We start from the raw sequence: 17,500 nt of genomic DNA, 5'->3' as shown, positions 1-17,500 counted from the left end.
AACTCTGTAGTTGGAAGATGACCCTGAGCTTGTTGTCCCTCTGTCGTTGCTCCCCACCCCCACACGCTTGCGTCGGTGAAAATTTTTACTGGGTCTGTTTCCAGAGACGACCGACTCAGATTTCGATCTTCCAACCACCAACTGATCTGGATTTTACCTCTGGAGGAAGAAAAAATTGGGAAATTTAGCTGTAAGAGTGACTTGTCCCATATTTTTAGCATGAAGTTCTGCAGAACCCTGCTGTGAAACTGTCCCCATTATATCGCTGGAAATGAGGCTGTGCACAGTCCCAACACCCTCATGACTTGTCTGATAGGGATCTCTGGGGAATGCAACAAATTCACAATTTCTAGTTTTAATTTCAGAATCTTTTCTGGAGTTGAATAGATTTTCTCCTCTGTCTAATCTATTGAGTAACCCAGAAAAACTGTCTTTTGAGACGGGATTGGTAATGATTTCTGCAGATTTACCATCCAACCCAAATCCTTTAGTAGACTTAATGTCATATCCCTGTGCTTCAGCACCTGCTGTTCTGACTGCGCAAAGATCAGCATGTCATCCAGAAAAGGAATTATGGACACCCCCAGTAGTCTGAGTGTCCCCATTACTTCTGCAAGAACTTTTGTGAAAAGTCTGGGAGCTGTGGCTATTCCAAAGGGAAGAACTCGAAATTGGAAATAAGTCTGGTGTCCTGACTGCAAATCTTAGGAATTTTTGATGCAGACTGAAAATAGGGATTTGCAGATATGAGTCTTGCAGATCGATCATCACAAAAAATTCCTTCCCTTGTAGAAGATTCTTGTGGAAAAATGCTTTCCATTCTGAATATCTTGTACTGCAAAAAGGGATTGATGTATTTTAAATTTAGAATAAATAGAAATTCCCCGTTGGACTTTACCAGAAAAATGTGGGAGTAATAACCCTGAAACCACTTTTCCTGAGGTACTGGAACAATAATGCTTGTCCAGAAATTTAATAATCTCTTGGTCTAAAGCAGTGGTTCCCAACCTGGGGGCGATTGCCCCCAGGTGGGCGATTTGGGTTCTAAGGGGGGCGGTAAATTTGTGGGGGGCGACAGGGGGGCGATCAGTATGAAAAGGCAGAAAAAAAATAGTGTCGCAGTGTCACTCGTTTTCAAGAAAATTATGGGCAAAAAATATGATCTGTATAAAATATGCAAGTGTGCATGATAGAGTTGCGTAATTCCTCAGGGCTCGTTGGTCACGCACCGGTGTAATGTCAGATATTGCAGCCGGGAAGCAGCCTTCCTCACTGAGTATCGCGCATGCTCAGTGGGAAGTTAGATATTATTTACCTGAAATATCTCCGCTTCCGCACCACGTACACTCCCGAAATTTTCAGGGGAGGGAGGGGACCCCCAGATCTAGCTCTGTGTCGAATTGCAGCCCCCGAGCCCTGCTAGTTCCCGAGATAGGTTTGCTGCAATCAGTCTCGGGAACCAGCGGGGCTCGGGGGCTGCAATTCGCCACAGAGCTAGATCTGGGGGTCCCCTCCCTCCCCTGAAAATTTTGGGAGTGTACGTGGTGCGGAAGCGGAAATATTTCGGATGTTTTACGTGGCTGCACACTTTAATGGGACACAGGCTCCTACTGCGCATGCGGGGCTGCACAACGTGCGGGGCTGCAATAGCTGACATTACACCGGTAAGGGAATTGGCGCAAAGTAGTTGAGTCACCGGCTATTTTTAGCTGGCAAGTTCACAGCGCTACCCCCTCCACTGGCACCACCACCTGGCGTAAGGGTATATCTTACTAAGAGAAGGGGGGCGACAGGGGTGAGTAGTCTTCCCCTAAGGGGCGATACCTCATAAAAGGTTGGGAACCACTGGTCTAAAGCCTTTAATTTCTCCAAATCCCTAGGGGGTTTGCTCACAAATCTCCTGGACGGAGGCATCCCCTTGAATTCTAGGCGATACCCCTCTTCTATCACTTTCAAAACAAAGGGATCTGTGTTCAATTTTTTCCATTGACCCAGAAAAAAAAACTCAGCCTCCCTCCTACCAGCAAAGAGTCATTTGCTAAGGCTTAAGGGGCCCATACACCTAACTATTTTCCTACCGATATACAGCAGATTCAATCACTGTGATCGAATCTGCTGTGAAATCGTTGTGCAAACGGTGACAAAACAATCGTTTTCCGTCCGAAATCAATCGTTCGACGATTCCCGTCATTCCGTCCGTGCGGAAGATTTCGCTCGATCGCCGGTAGGTCGGGAGTGCATCGATAGCAGGGCTGTGGAGTCGGAGCAATTTTGGGCACCCGGAGTCGGAGTTGTGGTTTCATAAACTGAGGAGTTGGAAGATTTTTATCCCGACTCCACAGCCCTGGTCGATAGCAGTGTTCGAATTCCCAACGACCAACACTAGCGGCAATACATTACCTGCTCCGGATGGCGCGAGTCCCCGCTGTCACTTCTCCATGCTCGGCTCCTCCAGCTTCACTGAACTTTCTGTCCCGGCAGGAAGTTTAAACAGTAGAGCGCCCTCTACTGTTTAAACTTCCCCGGACAGGAAGTTCAGTGAAGCTGCAGCCCTGGAGCCCAGAGCGGAGAAGGAGAGCGGAGACTGGGGGAGTCGCGCCGGCCGGAGCAATTAATGTATGCGGGGGGCGGCAGCAGCGCCAGCTTCACAGATTGTGATCGGTTTCATGCCTGAAATCGATTCACAATCTGTTTGCAGTAAAGGCAGCCATACGATCCCTCTCTGATCAGATTCGATCAGAGAGGGATCTGTTGGTCGATCTGATGGCAAATCGACCAGTGTATGGCCACCTTTAGAGGGATCAGTTTTTTCTCCCAAAACAAATCCTCTACCTTTTCCCTTCAGAAAGGACCATTTCCTTTGGGTATCCGGTCTTTTTAGATGCTTAGACTGCGTACTCCTAGGAAGAAAGTCTTTCTTTGCCTGAATCCTTTTCTTATTTGGAAATGGTTTTCCTTTTTCTGCAGAACGCGAAAGCACAGTTTCCAGTTCTGGTCCAAACAGAAGTTTTCCTTCAAATTGAATGGAACATAATTTATTTTTAGAGGTCATGTCCCCCTCCCATGTCGTAAGTCAAATTGCTCGTCTGGCTGAATTGATTTAAGCCGTGGTGCGAGCAGTAACCCTAACCAAGTCTGCAGTAGCGTCTGCTAAAAAAAGCGATTGACCTGAATGCCACCGGTAGGGATTTGGCGCAAGACTCGAGATGTTCACCTGACGATATTTTCTTAATTAAATTAAGTCATCCATATCCGCAAATTGCGGCTAATGCAGGTAGCTGATACTGCAGGCAAAAAAACAAAGGCTGCAGATTCCCAGGCCTTTTTAAGAATTATATCAACCCGTTTATCCATGGGATCCTTCAAAGAGCCAGCATCCTCAAAGGATAAATCCGATTCCTTTGAATATTTGGACAAAGATGCATCCATTTTAGACACTTACCCAATTGGTCTAATTCATTCTCAGCAAAAGGATACTTTCTCTTGGTAGCTTTTGGTACAAACCATTTCCTCTCAGGACATTTCCACTAATCCGTGATTATGTCCTTCAAGGACTGGTGAAAAGGAAAAATCCTTCCCTTATACTCGGCCAAACCCACATAAATCTCATCTTGCACTGAATATGCCTGCTGAATTTCTTTAATCTGTTCAGTGGAATATCCTGCTTTCAAAAGTTCTGATGTTTAATCAGGGCTAAACAGGCATCTGGATGTTTTATTCACTTCTTGTTCTGAATTGTCCTGATTTCTCTTCCCCTGAAAGTAGCTCCGATGCCTCCTCCTCTTCCATCTCAGTTCCCCCCCAGAACTGAACTACCAGTAACCTGCACATACTCAATAGGCGGCCTATCCTGTATTTCAGTTGAGGGACCCGCAACAGGTTCAGGTAAGGGTAGCAAATGAGCAGACATCTAAACAGGTTCAGGAGTAAGAGATTGTTTGAAACTGCCAAGAGACTCCTTAACCACTTAAAGAGACACTGAAGTGAAAAAAAATTATATTATGATTTGTATTTGTAGTACAGCTAAGAAATAAAACATTAAGATCAGATACATCAGTCTAATTGTTTCCAGTACAGGAAGAGTTAAGAAACTCCAGTTATCTCTATGCAAAAAAGCAATTAAGCTCTACGACTTTCAAAGTCGTGGAGAGGGCTGTTATCTGACTTTTATTATCTCAAGTGTTATTGAACTATTTATTTTCCTCTGCCAGAGGAGAGGTCATTAGTTCAGACTGCTCTGAAAGAATCATTTTGAATGCTGAGTGTTGTGTAATCTGCACATATTATAGCATGATGCAATGTTGTAAAAACACTATATACCTGAAAATAAAAATGAGAATATTTTCTTTGCTGCTAAACTTCTAGTAATTATTCATAGTACACAACCAATTCATTATATCATATTTTTTTCGCTTCAGTGTCTCTTTAAGGACTGCAGTCTTAAAACCCCTTAAGGACCAGAGCCTTTTTTTCCCATTCAGACCACTGCAGCTTTAACGGTTTATTGCTCGGTCATACAACCTACCACCTAAATTAATTTTACCTCATTTTCTTGTCACTAATACAGCTTTCTTTTGGTGCTATATGATTGCTGCTGTGAATTTTAGTTATTATATTCATCAAAAAAAGACATGAATTTTTTCTGTGCTGACATTTTTCAAATAAAGTAAGATTTCTATATACATTTTTGTCCAAATGTATTGTGCCACATGTCTTTGCTAAAAAAAAAATTCCAATAAGTGTATATTTATTGGTTTGGGTAAAAGTTATAGCGTTTACAAACTATGGTGCAAAAAAGTGAATTTTCCCATTGTGAAGCATCTCTGACTTTTCTGAGCACCTGTCATGTTTCATGACTTGCTAGAACTCCAGGATAGTATAAATAACCCCCAAATGACCCCATTTTGGAAAGACATCACAAAGTATTCACTGAGAGGAATGGGGAGTGCATAGAATATTTAATTTTTTTGTCACAAGTTAGTGGAAAATGACACTGACACAAAAAAAAAAAAAAAAAAAAAAAAAAAAATTTCCATTTCTGCTAACTTGTGACAAAAAAAATGAAATCTGCCACGGACTCAACATGCCCTTCTCTGAATACTTTGGGGTGTCTACTTTCCAAAATGGGGTCATTTGTGGGGTGCGTTTACTGTCCTGGTATTTTGGGGGGTGCTAAATTGTAAGCACCCCTGTAAAGCCTAAAGGTGCTCCATAGTACTTTGGGCCCCTTAGACAAAAAATAAAATCTTCTATGAACTCACCATACACCTAACGGAATACCTTGGGGTGTCTTCTTTCTAAAATGGGGTCACTTGTGGGGTTCCTATACTGCCCTGGCATTTTAGGGGCCCAAAACCGTGAGGAGTAGTCTGGAAACCAAATGCCTCAAAATGACTGTTCAGGGGTATAAGCATCTGCAAATTTTGATGACAGGTGGTCTAGGAGTGGCCGAATTTTGTGGAACCGGTCATAAGCAGGGTGGCCTCTTAGATGACAGGTGGTATTGGCACTGAAGTGCAGGAAGCACAGGATGTTCTCAAATCATGACCTGGACATGGCAGCAGAGAACATGGGCATGTGATGTATTGGGTGCGTACACCAATAAGACCGCAATACATTCTTTTTGACTAGACCCATGTTAAGGAGAAGGCCCCAAAAATGTTACGTTCGGAAACTTGGAGTGGTTTCCACCGAAAAAGGCTGGGCATGGTAGCTGGTTGGATTGGCGGTTGCGTATTGTGTGGCATAACGGTTGGTCTCAGCCACAATTAAGTCATAGAGACCAGCAGTGATCAGAAAAAAAAATTCTGTCACTGCGGTGGGGCGGGTGAGGGTTTGGCCGGGTGATCAGAAGCCCACAGGGGGCAGATTAGGGCCTGATCTGATGGATAGGAGTGCTAGGGGGTTATAGGTGGTGACAGGAGGTGATTGATGGGTGTCTCAGGGGGTGATTAAAGGGGAGAATAGATGCAATCAATGCACTGGGGAGGTGATCGGAAGGGGGATCTGAGGGTTTGGTCGAGTGATCAGGAGCCCACACGGGGCAAATTAGGGCCTGATATGATGGGTAGGTGTGCTAGGGGGTGACAGGAGGTGATTGATGGGTGTCTCAGGGTGTGATTAGAGGCGGGAAAAGATGCAAGCAATGCACTGGGGAGGTGATCAGGGGAGGTCTGAGGGCGATCTGAGGGTGTGGGCGGGTAATTGGGTACCCACAAAGGGTAGATTAGGGTATGATCTGATGGGTAGCAGTGACAGGTGGTGACGGGGTGATTCATGCGGTAATGCTTTATGAATTTAGGCCAATGTATCTACATTGGAATGTAAACAAAGATACTGTGATCTCCAGTTTGGAGGCCGATTTGAAGCTCAATAGCAGGACAAAGTGCTTTGTTTAACCATTTCTGGAATAGTAGGTTTAACCACTTAACCCCCCGCGGTACGAATTTCTCCTTCCCTTTTTTTCTCCCCTAAAAAACCAGGGACGGAGAAATCCGTACCTTCTGCGCTACCGCAGCTGTCCGCGCTCCCGCCGCTCGTGCACGCCGCCGCCCGCTCGCCCGGAGATCAATGAACGGGAAAATCCATTCCCGTTTGTTGATCTAAGCCCCCGCAATGATCTGCTGCTTCTATTAGAAACAGCGCGCGATCATTGTGACTCTCCCAGCCTCGTACTGCTTCCTGTAAGCGTCCTTCCGGACGCTTACAGGTCGCATGTAAACAAACACTGTGGCCATCTTGTGGCCAAATAGTAAAACTACACCCTAAAGCATTTTACATATACAAACACATTACATTTACAATAAATTAACTCCTTACCTCCCACACTCCCCCAAATTTTTTTTTTGTAATTAAAAAAAAAAAAAAAAAAAATACAATAAAAAAAACCCATAAATAGTTACTTTAGGGACTGAACTTTTTAATTATTTGGCAAGAGGGTATAACACTTACTTTATAAACTGCGGGCTTGTAATTAGGGATGGATGCAAAACTGAAAAAAATGCACCTTTATTTCCAAATAAAATATTGTCGCCAAACATTGTGATAGGGACATAATTTAAACGGTTTTATAACGGGGACAAATGGGCAAATACATTTAATGGGTTTTAATTACAGTAGCATGCATTGTTTAAAAACTATAATGGCCGAAAACTGAAAAAAAAATTTTCCCACATTTTTTCCTATTTTCCCATTAAAACACATTCAGAATAAAATAATTCTTGGCATAATGTCCCACCTAAAGAAAGTCTAATTGGTGGCGAAAAAAACAAGATATAGTTCATTTCATTGCGATAAGTAATAATAAAGTTATAGACGAATGAATGGAAGGAGCGCTGAGAGGTGAAAATTGCTCTGGTGTTCAAGGGGTAAAACCCCTCAGTGGTGAAGTGGTTAAAGCTGTGAGGAATCTTTTAGAGCCAAGTAGAAATGCTGACTTTCAGACCACTTTAATATCTTTTCGTTATTATTTCCCGTCTGTTTTTACAACGGTATTTATAGCTAACCAAGTTTGTCAATGAAGTTTATCATTATCAGATTTTATTATCCACCAATGCCATTTCGTTATCCAGCTGGGCCTTTTTTTCACAGCTCCCTTTTTTTCATGCATGCCTGAAAACTGAGAAATAATGAATTTTTTCAATTTTTTTCTTATTACTTACTATTAAAATGCATTTAGAATAAAATAATTCTTAGCATATTGTACCTCACAAAGACAGCGTAATTAGTGGCAAAAAAAAAAAAAAAAAAAAAATCTACAGTAGATCATTTTGTTGTGATTAGCAGTGATTAAGTTATTGGCGAAAGAATGGAAGGAGCGCTGACAGGTGAAAATTGCTCTGGTCCTAAAGGGGTAAACAACACTCAGTGGTCAAGTAAGAAGCGGTCTTCAAGAGCTTTTCTAAGCAGTTGTGATTTGAAAAGCTCTTGCTAATGTAATGCTATGTGTGTGTTAACACTGGAGCGATGTGATTTTGTAAAAATCTCCCATAGCATTGCATTAGCAAGAAATTGTCAAATCACAAGCGTTTAAAAAGCTCTTGCAGTGTGAATCAGCCCATAGCAAGTACGAGACCCCTAGTTCATGATATCCCCAGCTGAGGCCACAGGTATACATATTCTCGGATTGTAATCAGTTTTAGAGCTTGTTCACACTATAGGGTGTAACTTTACAAGGTAGGCGTGTGGTAAACTGAAATATACAGCCACTGCACTGCATCAAGTGAAGTATTGTTCTCATTCATCTACACTACATTTAGTAGCACTGCACAGAAAAATGCATAATACTGCCCAGAGCTAATGTCAAACTGCTTTCTACACAATGGGCACATTCGGTAATGTAGAAAACAGCTGATTTTACCATTCGTCTTGCCAAATGTAAATTCACTAATTTTATTACCGCACTGTAAAATTACTAACTAGTGTTGTAAATTACAAACTTGTGCGGTAAACACCTAAAATGTCGATTCAAGCTACATTTCTTTTCTAACTCAGTGTAAAACCTTGTGAAGTCCTAGGATATTTCAGAAACATATAGAGACTTTTACATTAAGCTGTATAATCAACTAGGGGAGATTTTGTACGATTTATCAATCCTAGATTCAAAGAGGCTGCCTGCTTTTTGGCCCTGAGGCGTTATGTATCAATCTATAGTGGGGGGGAGGGGGGTGGCACATGTCATACATCAGTCAGAGACCCATGAGCCGTGGGAAGACTGGCAACGACTTGTAACCTCCTCTGTATTTGCACCCTACTCTGGGCAGGCGTGGATTACCTCAAAAGCACCTACTGATGCATGGTCTGAATACCGCAAGCTGGATCTACTGCCGAGACCTATGCTTCCTGTGTAAGCTGCTGCCTGATTGCTGAAGAAACAAGGCCTGTGACGTCAGTACAAAAATCCTCTGACTTCTAAGTTTATGATTCCACCAACTCCCCGACCCAGACTTTAATTTGCATATAACAATCTTGTTGACTGAATGTATGTAACATAAAAGGCACTTCATCACTGCCAAAGCTTAGAAGTTTAGAATTACAGTGGAGGAAATAATTATTTGACCCCTCACTGATTTTGTAAGTTTGTCCAATGACAAAGAAATGAAAAGTCTCAGAACAGTATCATGTCAATGGTAGGTTTATTTTAACAGTGGCAGATAGCACATCAAAAGGAAAATCGAAAAAATAACCTTAAATAAAAGATAGCAACTGATTTGCATTTCATTGAGTGAAATAGGTTTTTGAACCCTGTAACAATAAAATACTTAATACTTAGTGGAAAAACCCTTGTTTGCAAGCACAGAGGTCAAACGTTTCTTGTAATTGATGACCAAGTTTGCACACATTTTAGGAGGAATGTTGGTCCACTACTCTTTGCAGATCATCTCTAAATCCCTAAGGTTTCGAGGCTGTCTCTTTGCAACTCTGAGCTTGAGCTCCCTCCATAGGTTTTCTATTGGATTAAGGTCCGGAGACTGACTAAGCCACTCCATGACCTTAATGTGCTTCTTCTTGAGCCACTCCTTTGTTGCCTTTGCTGTATGTTTTGGGTCATTGTCGTGCTGGAACACCCATCCACGACCCATTTTCAGTTTCCTGGCAGAGGGAAGGAGGTTGTCGTTCAGGATTTCACAATACATGGCTCCGTCCATTTTCCCGTTAATGCGATTAAGTTGTCCTGTGCCCTTAGCAGAAAAACACCCCCAAAGCAAAATGTTTCCACCCCAATGCTTGACGGTGGGGACGGTGTTTTGGGGGTCATAGGCAGCATTTTTCTTCCTCCAAACACAGCGAGTTGAGTTAATGCCAAAGAGCTCTATTTTGGTCTCATCAGACCACAGCACCTTCTCCCAGTCACTCACAGAATCATTCAGGTGTTCATTGGCAAACTTTAGACGGGCCTGCGCATGTGCCGTCTTGAGCAGGGGGACCTTGCGAGCCCTGCAGGATTTTAATCCATTGCGGTGTAATGTGTTTCCAATGGTTTTCTTGGTGACTGTGGTCCCTGCTAATTTGAGGTCATTCACTAACTCCTCCCGTGTAGTTCTAGGATGCTTTTTCACCTTTCTCAGAACCATTGACACCCCACGAGGTGAGATCTTGCGTGGAGCCCCAGAGCGAGGTCGATTGATGGTCATTTTGTGCTCCTTCCATTTTCAAACAATTGCACCAACAGTTGTCACCTTCTCTCCCAGCTTCTTGCTAATGGTTTTGTAGCCCATTCCAGCCTTGTGCAGGTCTACAATTTTGTCTCTGACATCCTTGGACAGCTCTTTGGTCTTTCCCATGTTGGAGAGTTTGGAGTCTGCTTGATTGATTCTGTGGACAGGTGTCTTTTATACAGGTGACTAGTTAAGACAGGTGTCCTTAATGAGGGTGACTAATTGAGTGGAAGTGTCTAACCACTCTGTGGGAGCCAGAACTCTTAATGGTTGGTAGGGGTTCAAAAACGTATTTCACTCAATGAAATGCAAATCAGTTTCTATCTTTTATTTAAGGTTATTTTTTCGATTTTCCTTTTGATGTGCTATCTGCCACTGTTAAAATAAACCTACCATTGAAATGATACTGTTCTGAGACTTTTCATTTCTTTGTTATTGGACAAACTTACAAAATCAGTGAGGGGTCAAATAATTATTTCCTCCACTGTATATAGAAGAATATATTATATAGAAGCTTAGAAGTTTAGAACTATATATATAACTTTGTATATGAAAAATGCTTTAGGGAGTAGTTTTACTATTTGGCCACAAGATGGCCACAGTAAGTTTTTTTTTTTTTTGTTTATGCGACCTGCAAGTGTACAGGAAGTACGCTTGCAGGAAGTTCAGGGAGGCTGGGCAACTTTTTTTTTTTTCACAATGATCGCGCTGCTTCTCGTAGAAGCAGCTGATCATTGCGGGGGGCTTAGATCATCGAACGGGAAAGGTTTTTCCCGTTCATTGATCTCCGAGCGGGTGGCGGCGTGCACGAGCGTGGGGGCACGCGGACGAGGGAGCGCCGACAGCGGCGAGAGCGGCATTAGGTACGGATTTCTCCGTCCCCTGGTGGTAACGGTGGAAAAAGGGACGGAGAAATCCGTACCGCTGGGGTAAAGTGGTTAATTACCTTATTTTGTGGGAATTAACGTAGGTTTGCAATGTTTACACATTCTGATTAGGTCATTTCTGACGCAGTTAATTAAAAATGGACATCACAAGCCATCTTGTCTTCTGGTTGACTTTTTTTTGCCCCAGACATTGAGACTAAACAATGTCATTCATGACGCATTTCTGATAGTGTTCTCTGCTATTTGGGTTGGAATGTCTCGGTACTTTCCCAGACATAAGGTTGGTCAGTGTAGACAAGAAAAAGGGATAAATGCGGCACTCTCCTTAATCAGTGAAAAGGAAGACAGGCTGTATCTGTAGTCTCTCACCCTTTGTGCCTGATACCTACAGCCTTATCAAAAACACTGCAGGACATGTGCTCTGTATCAAATAAGAAGAAAGAACTGTTGAACTTGTATACACAAGAAAAGAAAAAACGTGCACCTTCCGTCCGTTGCTTAGTGGTGTTTATTAGGTCAATTATGGCTTCAATAGAAGAATCATGCAGCAGTCAAAATAAATCATGGTCTGACCTGTGTGGCATTTATGGTGGAGGAGGTGGGTGGCGGGCACTGGTGGAGGAAAGAGACAGCCGTTTCGTGTCACTCGGACACTTGGTCACGCAGCGTTCCATCCAGGTGGAACGCTGCGTGACCAAGTGTCCGAGTGTCACGAAACAGCCGTCGCTTTCCTCCACCAGTGCCCGCCACCCACCTCCTCCACCATGAATGCCACACAGGTCAGACCATGATTTATTTTGACTGCTGCATGATTCTTCTATTGAAGCCATAAATGACCTAATAAACACCACTAAGCAACGGACGGAAGGTGCACGTTTTTTCCTTTTCTTGTGTATATAAGGTTGGTCAAATTGATGCTAACACAGACCTGTGAGAGTCTTCAGCAATTTAGGGCTTATTGAAACATAAAGGGCTTCTAATATACTTATTTTAATATAAAGCTTATTATATAATTCTTCTTAAAACAATCATATAAGAAATAATTTCATATTAAATCTTAATATAAAATCATGTTCTATATATTTGCCTTATGAATAAATATAACTTCAACGGCAGATGTCACCATTTCATCATGTAATAACAATCAGTATTAATAATAATAATAATAATAATAATTTTATAAGACTATGAAACCGCCAGGTGGCATTATTGTATCATCTTTAACTAATTGGGAAAACCCCTTATTTGTTTAATATTTGATAAAGCCTGTTCCCAAAACATCAAGTGTTAACAGCTAGCTGAGACTAGAACACGTCAACAACCCTCCAGAATCATAACAATCTCACGAGAATGTTTTACTGTCTCAAAGCATCACCAGCTTTTAAATGTATTTCAAAGTTTTATATTATATAGGGTTTAACAATAACTATTTCTTTCTTTAGAAGGACTGTATTGATTATTAATATTTAGATTCATATCTGTGTAATAATTAAGAAAATGTACATATATAATTACTGCAGTAATGTGAGTTTTAACTTGTTCCCAGTCTTTACACAGAAGCATCTTTCAAATGTCAAGGCCACGCATTAACATAAACAAGAATGTTCTGGCTTTTTGTAACTAGAATAATCCAATTATGAGTTTCACTGTTTGGAATGTGCTGAGATGTCACAGAGCAATATTTTTAAAAAAAAGTACTCTAACTTTACAGTTTACAATGAAATTTTGCATAGAACATTAAAACTTAAAACATACACATATGACAGCTTTTCCTGCATAAATAAAACCGCTAGAATTCTGACAGTACTATATTCTACATATGCTCTCCCTGCAGAGCTGTAGTGAATCCACTGAAAATGTTGCGCACATTGAACACATAGGTATTATCTATCATCTGCAAACCTGGTTCAGATCATACCTGCACATCAAACTTAGATGTAACCACAGTTCGATTGCCTAGGGCCTGTTGGAGGTTGTTTTGTCCCTGTCTGTTCCCTGTACAAGTACTCTTCCCACAGATTAGTTTTGATTTCTATTTAACAGCTACTCTATAGCAATATCCTAAGTTTAGTTCAACCAATCCAAAACAGTCTGTATGCATGTTGGATTATTTGTAGCTCTGTTTATTTAACACATTGACACATCATTGCATTCCAGTGGATCTGGATGTGTGTTTAGCTTACAAGGACAACAATTGATGATTTGCATATTCAGCAGTGATGCACTGGGAGACATCTCAGAGCTTACTACAACCTGAAAAATTGCAAATACTTTGTTTTAAGAAGGCAAACTTTCCATAGCAATTTAGCAAGAGGGCTTTTTGGTCCAATGTAGCCCCTCACATATTCCTAAGAGTTCTGGTTCACCATGAGCTTTTCTGAGCACTCTGTAACTCTGATATAGAAAAGGTAGAGGCCTTTTTCTGCAAGTACATATTGTGTGGGTGCCACTCAGTTCATTGCGGGGGGAGCCGAATGACTACTCTCCCTACTGCTGCTAAACTCCGAGGCGGCGTTAAATACTATTCCCTCTCCAAGGTGTTGCAACTCGGAGGGAGATTTATTCAGGGTCTGGCAGCTGCCAGAGCCCTGAATTACCACTACGCGGGTTACGCATCGTAGCATTCCTGCTATGACAGCGCCCATCTTCGGCTCACGATGCTCCGCACTGTGCGCCAATATAACCGGTTTGTTTTTCTGCAAGGTTGCAGGGCTACACACTGCAACCCAGCAGATATGGGGCTCCGGTGAATCAGCTTACTCACACAACGTACTGGGGCATTCACATTGACAATGACAGACCAGGATGGCTGACAGGGTAAAGTGTCAGCTTCCTGGCTATGAGCTTTTTGTTCCCAAAAGCAGATGCCATCTTAATATAGCTTTAAAATTCCTAAGCTGTGGCAGTGATGAGGTGTTTATTTTTTATTTTTTTTTATGTTTCATATTTTTTAATCAACAAGTTTGTAATATACAGATTAGAGGAGGAGTCTGAGTCTGTGGAATCCTAAATTGAGGAGTCAAAGGATTTTTGTACCGACTCCACAGCCCTGTTCAGAACCATCGCTTATGGAGAGATTCACGCAGCTGCAAACCACGTTGGTCTTCATGCAAATCCAATGTTTCTCCCTTCTGGCTTGAAAGGAGGAAACATCAGAGCCACGTGAAGTGCAACATGAAACACTGATCCGTGACTCTCTCTGTAAGTGATGGAATAAGGAAGCTTAGATTTGAACAGCAACACTACTCTTTGAATCATAGCTTCTCACTTAATAGAATAGAATAGAATCATTAAAAAAAAAAAAAAAAAAAAACGAAATTGAAAATGAAATAAGAAATTATTTCTATAGTCCTCATCATGAGAAGGACTTTCCGTGAAATCTCACTTATCTTTGATCTAAAGATTTAAAATCTAGCTTTAACTACTTGCCCTCCCCAAGGATGAGTAACTAAAACTATGGGCTTGTAAGTGGTGAAAAAATTTAAAAAATGCACCTTTGTTTCCAAATAAAACATTGACGACCTATATTGTACTGGGGAAATATTTTAAACGTTGCAATAACCAGGACAAATGGGCAAATACAATGTGTGAGTTTTAATTACTGTAGCATGTATTATTTTAAAACTCACTCCCAACGGTGGTCGGTTTACTTTGTGCATGCCACTCCCATGCCTGCCGTGTGACGTCACGCAGGTGCCACTCCGTCGTCCCTCCCCTCCCCTGCATGGCAACAGAGCTAGTCATCAGCTATACAGCTTACTTGCGCCTCTGCAACCTGGCCCAGCAATGTTGCCCAAAATGACAGACCGCAACCTTCATAAGTGTGTACTGTATGCACCTTTAGAGGTTTAAAGTGATTGCAGGGGCTGAACTGATTACCCCATTTCCTCCAAACAAGTATAGTTCAGTTTGGTATTGCAGATTTGGGCCCACAATTATTTGCCTTTAAATTAATTTGGCCAGGAAAAATCTTTCTGATGATGTTTTTCTTGTAACGCATGGCTGCCAGAAACAGCCAACATTAAGTTTTCCAGCTTAAAGTATTATGTCTATAGCAACGTTTGTCTCCTACATATTACAGATGACATGGTTATCCTACAGTACAGTAAGCACATTCATTCTATTATGTTTGCTATTGTATTTGCAGGTTGAAAGATCTTGGACACCCTTGTTGTAACAGACTGAAAGCTGTGTACATGCTGAGGATAGCAGGTATTTTTTTGTTTTGTACTTTGTTGTGCAGGTTATAGGAAGGACTATATTGACACCAAGCAGGCAAGCAGCATCAACCGATATAGGTATATTAAATTAAAGTGGTAAAGAGTGTGCAGAAAGGATCATATTGACAATATGTAACCAAGAAAGAAAAGACCCTATAAACAAACCACACCACAAACCATCAAAAAATGAAAAAATCTTAATCCAAAAAAAAAAATCATAACACTTAAATTCAAGGTGTAATTAGGAGGAATGCACCAATAATAGTATGATTCTAGTAATAATGACAATCATGATTATGCATAAACCTCCAACTAAATAAGCAAATTGCAGTAGCTCAAATCCATATCCAAAGGTGCAGTGTAATATGCATGTTAAGGAGGACCTAAACTAAACATCAGATAATTGAGAATTCACTGTCCATTGTAATAAATTATACGAAAGAAACCTAAAATAAGTCTTCTATTTCCCCCTTCTGCTATTAGCTATTTCAATGCTCAGGTGTAGAGCACCTCCATTTTCTGGTTCACCTTGTTTACCTGTCAACAAGCTCTGTCTTTGGTCCCTCTACTTCCAGGATTTTTCTGTGGAGTGATTTCAACTAAGCAGATATCATATGGATGTGCTCATGATCTGGCTTCTTGTGCACACTGATACACAGCCAACGTGAAAGTGTCTCCATTCCCCCTCCCTCTCTCGTGCTCATTGCCCTCTGTAAAACAATTTTGCGTAGCTTTATCTGTTGCTGAGGCTGACATTTCTACACAGCCCTGAACAACACATACAATACTTTGAAGTGACTGTGTACGTGTCCAGAGTAATGAATCAGCCTCCGCAGCAAGAGTGAAACTGTTTCCCAGAATGCTTTGTGGCTGGGGAAGCCGTGGTGAAATGTGCCACGGTGAGATGACTCAAGCGGTGGGCCTTAGTTAAAAATTTAAGAGAAATGTTAACCCTTTCATTACTCATCCAAATATATGTATGTGTGTGTGCTTCTCAAAAAATTAGCATATTGTGATAAAGTTCATTATTTTCTGTAATGTACTGATAAACATTAGACTTTCATATATTTTAGATTCATTACACTACAACTGAAGTAGTTCAAGCCTTTTATTGTTTTAATATTGATGATTTTGGCATACAGCTCATGAAAACTCAAAATTCCTATCTCAAAAAATTAGCATATTTCATCCGACCAATAAAAGAAAAGTGTTTTTAAAACAAAAAAAGTCAACCTTCAAATAATTGTGTTCAGTTATGCACTCAATACTTGGTCAGGAATCCTTTTGCAGAAATGACTGTTTCAATGCGGCGTGGCATGGAGGCAATCAATGTGTGGCACTGCTCAGGTGTTATGGAGGCCCAGGATGCTTCGATAGCGGCCTTAAAGCGAACCTTAAGTCAACTGAAAAAAATGAGATTTACTCACCTGGGGCTTCCCTCAGCCCCCAGCAGCTGATCGATGCCCTCGCAGCTCCGCTCCGATGTCCCAGGACCCGCCGGCGAGCACTTCCGGTTTGCCCGTCACGTTCCCAGCCTGTATATCGCCCCCTATGCTGCTATTGCGGCCTCCTGGGTGCGTCTTATATTCTAAAGGTACGGTATTTGGGCCCCAAAACATACTTACCGGTTCCTGCTGCCGCGATCCTGTCCTCCTCTGTCTGACTGCCGCCATCCAAGGGTCATCCGAGGGTCCCAGCTGTGGTCATCTGAGGGTACCAGCCATCCCATCCAGAATCCCGGCTCTTCAGTGTCCCAGTTGCCAGATCGTCTTCACTGCAGACAACAGCCATGCGGTAATCACGCGCTGCTGCCTCGCCGACATCCTCCATGGTAACGGCGTCCTCTTCCTAGTTACGGTGCCCCCTTCTGTGTGACGAGCGGCCGCATGTGCGCCAGGGTCACGCACGACTTCAGGCGCACATGCGCTGCTCGTCACACAGAAGGGGGCACCGTAACTAGGAAGAGGACGCCGTTACCATGGAGGATGTCGGCGAGGCAGCAGCGTGTGATTACCGCATGACTGCTGTCTGCAGTGAAGCCGATCTGGCGACTACTGGGACACTGAAGAGCCGGGATTCTGGATGGGATGGCTGGGACCCTCAGATGACCACAGCTGGGACCCTCGGATGACTCTTGGAAGGCGGCAGTCAGGCGGAGGAGGACAGGATCGCGGCAGCAGGATCAGGTGAGATGCTGCAGGGGCAAAGTGTAGTGTAGTTTGTGTTGGTTGCAGGA

General features: G+C 42.3%; 1 protein-coding gene across 2 annotated transcripts in view; it reads left to right on the top strand.

Annotated features, from left to right (window-relative positions):
* The window catches only part of RAP1A (RAP1A, member of RAS oncogene family), a 221,457-nt gene that overhangs the window by 30,927 nt on the left and 173,030 nt on the right, over positions 1-17,500 (top strand). For both annotated transcript variants that reach the window (XM_068269744.1, XM_068269743.1), the window contains exon 2: positions 15,192-15,256. The gene's annotated coding sequence lies outside the window, so the exon portion shown is untranslated. The remainder of the gene's footprint in view (positions 1-15,191; positions 15,257-17,500) is intronic.

This window comes from Hyperolius riggenbachi, chromosome 2 (genome assembly GCF_040937935.1).
Source record: "Hyperolius riggenbachi isolate aHypRig1 chromosome 2, aHypRig1.pri, whole genome shotgun sequence".
Lineage (NCBI taxonomy): Eukaryota > Metazoa > Chordata > Amphibia > Anura > Hyperoliidae > Hyperolius > Hyperolius riggenbachi.
The sequence above is the reverse complement of the archived record's forward strand: the minus strand, read 5'-3'. Positions and strand labels throughout refer to the sequence as shown.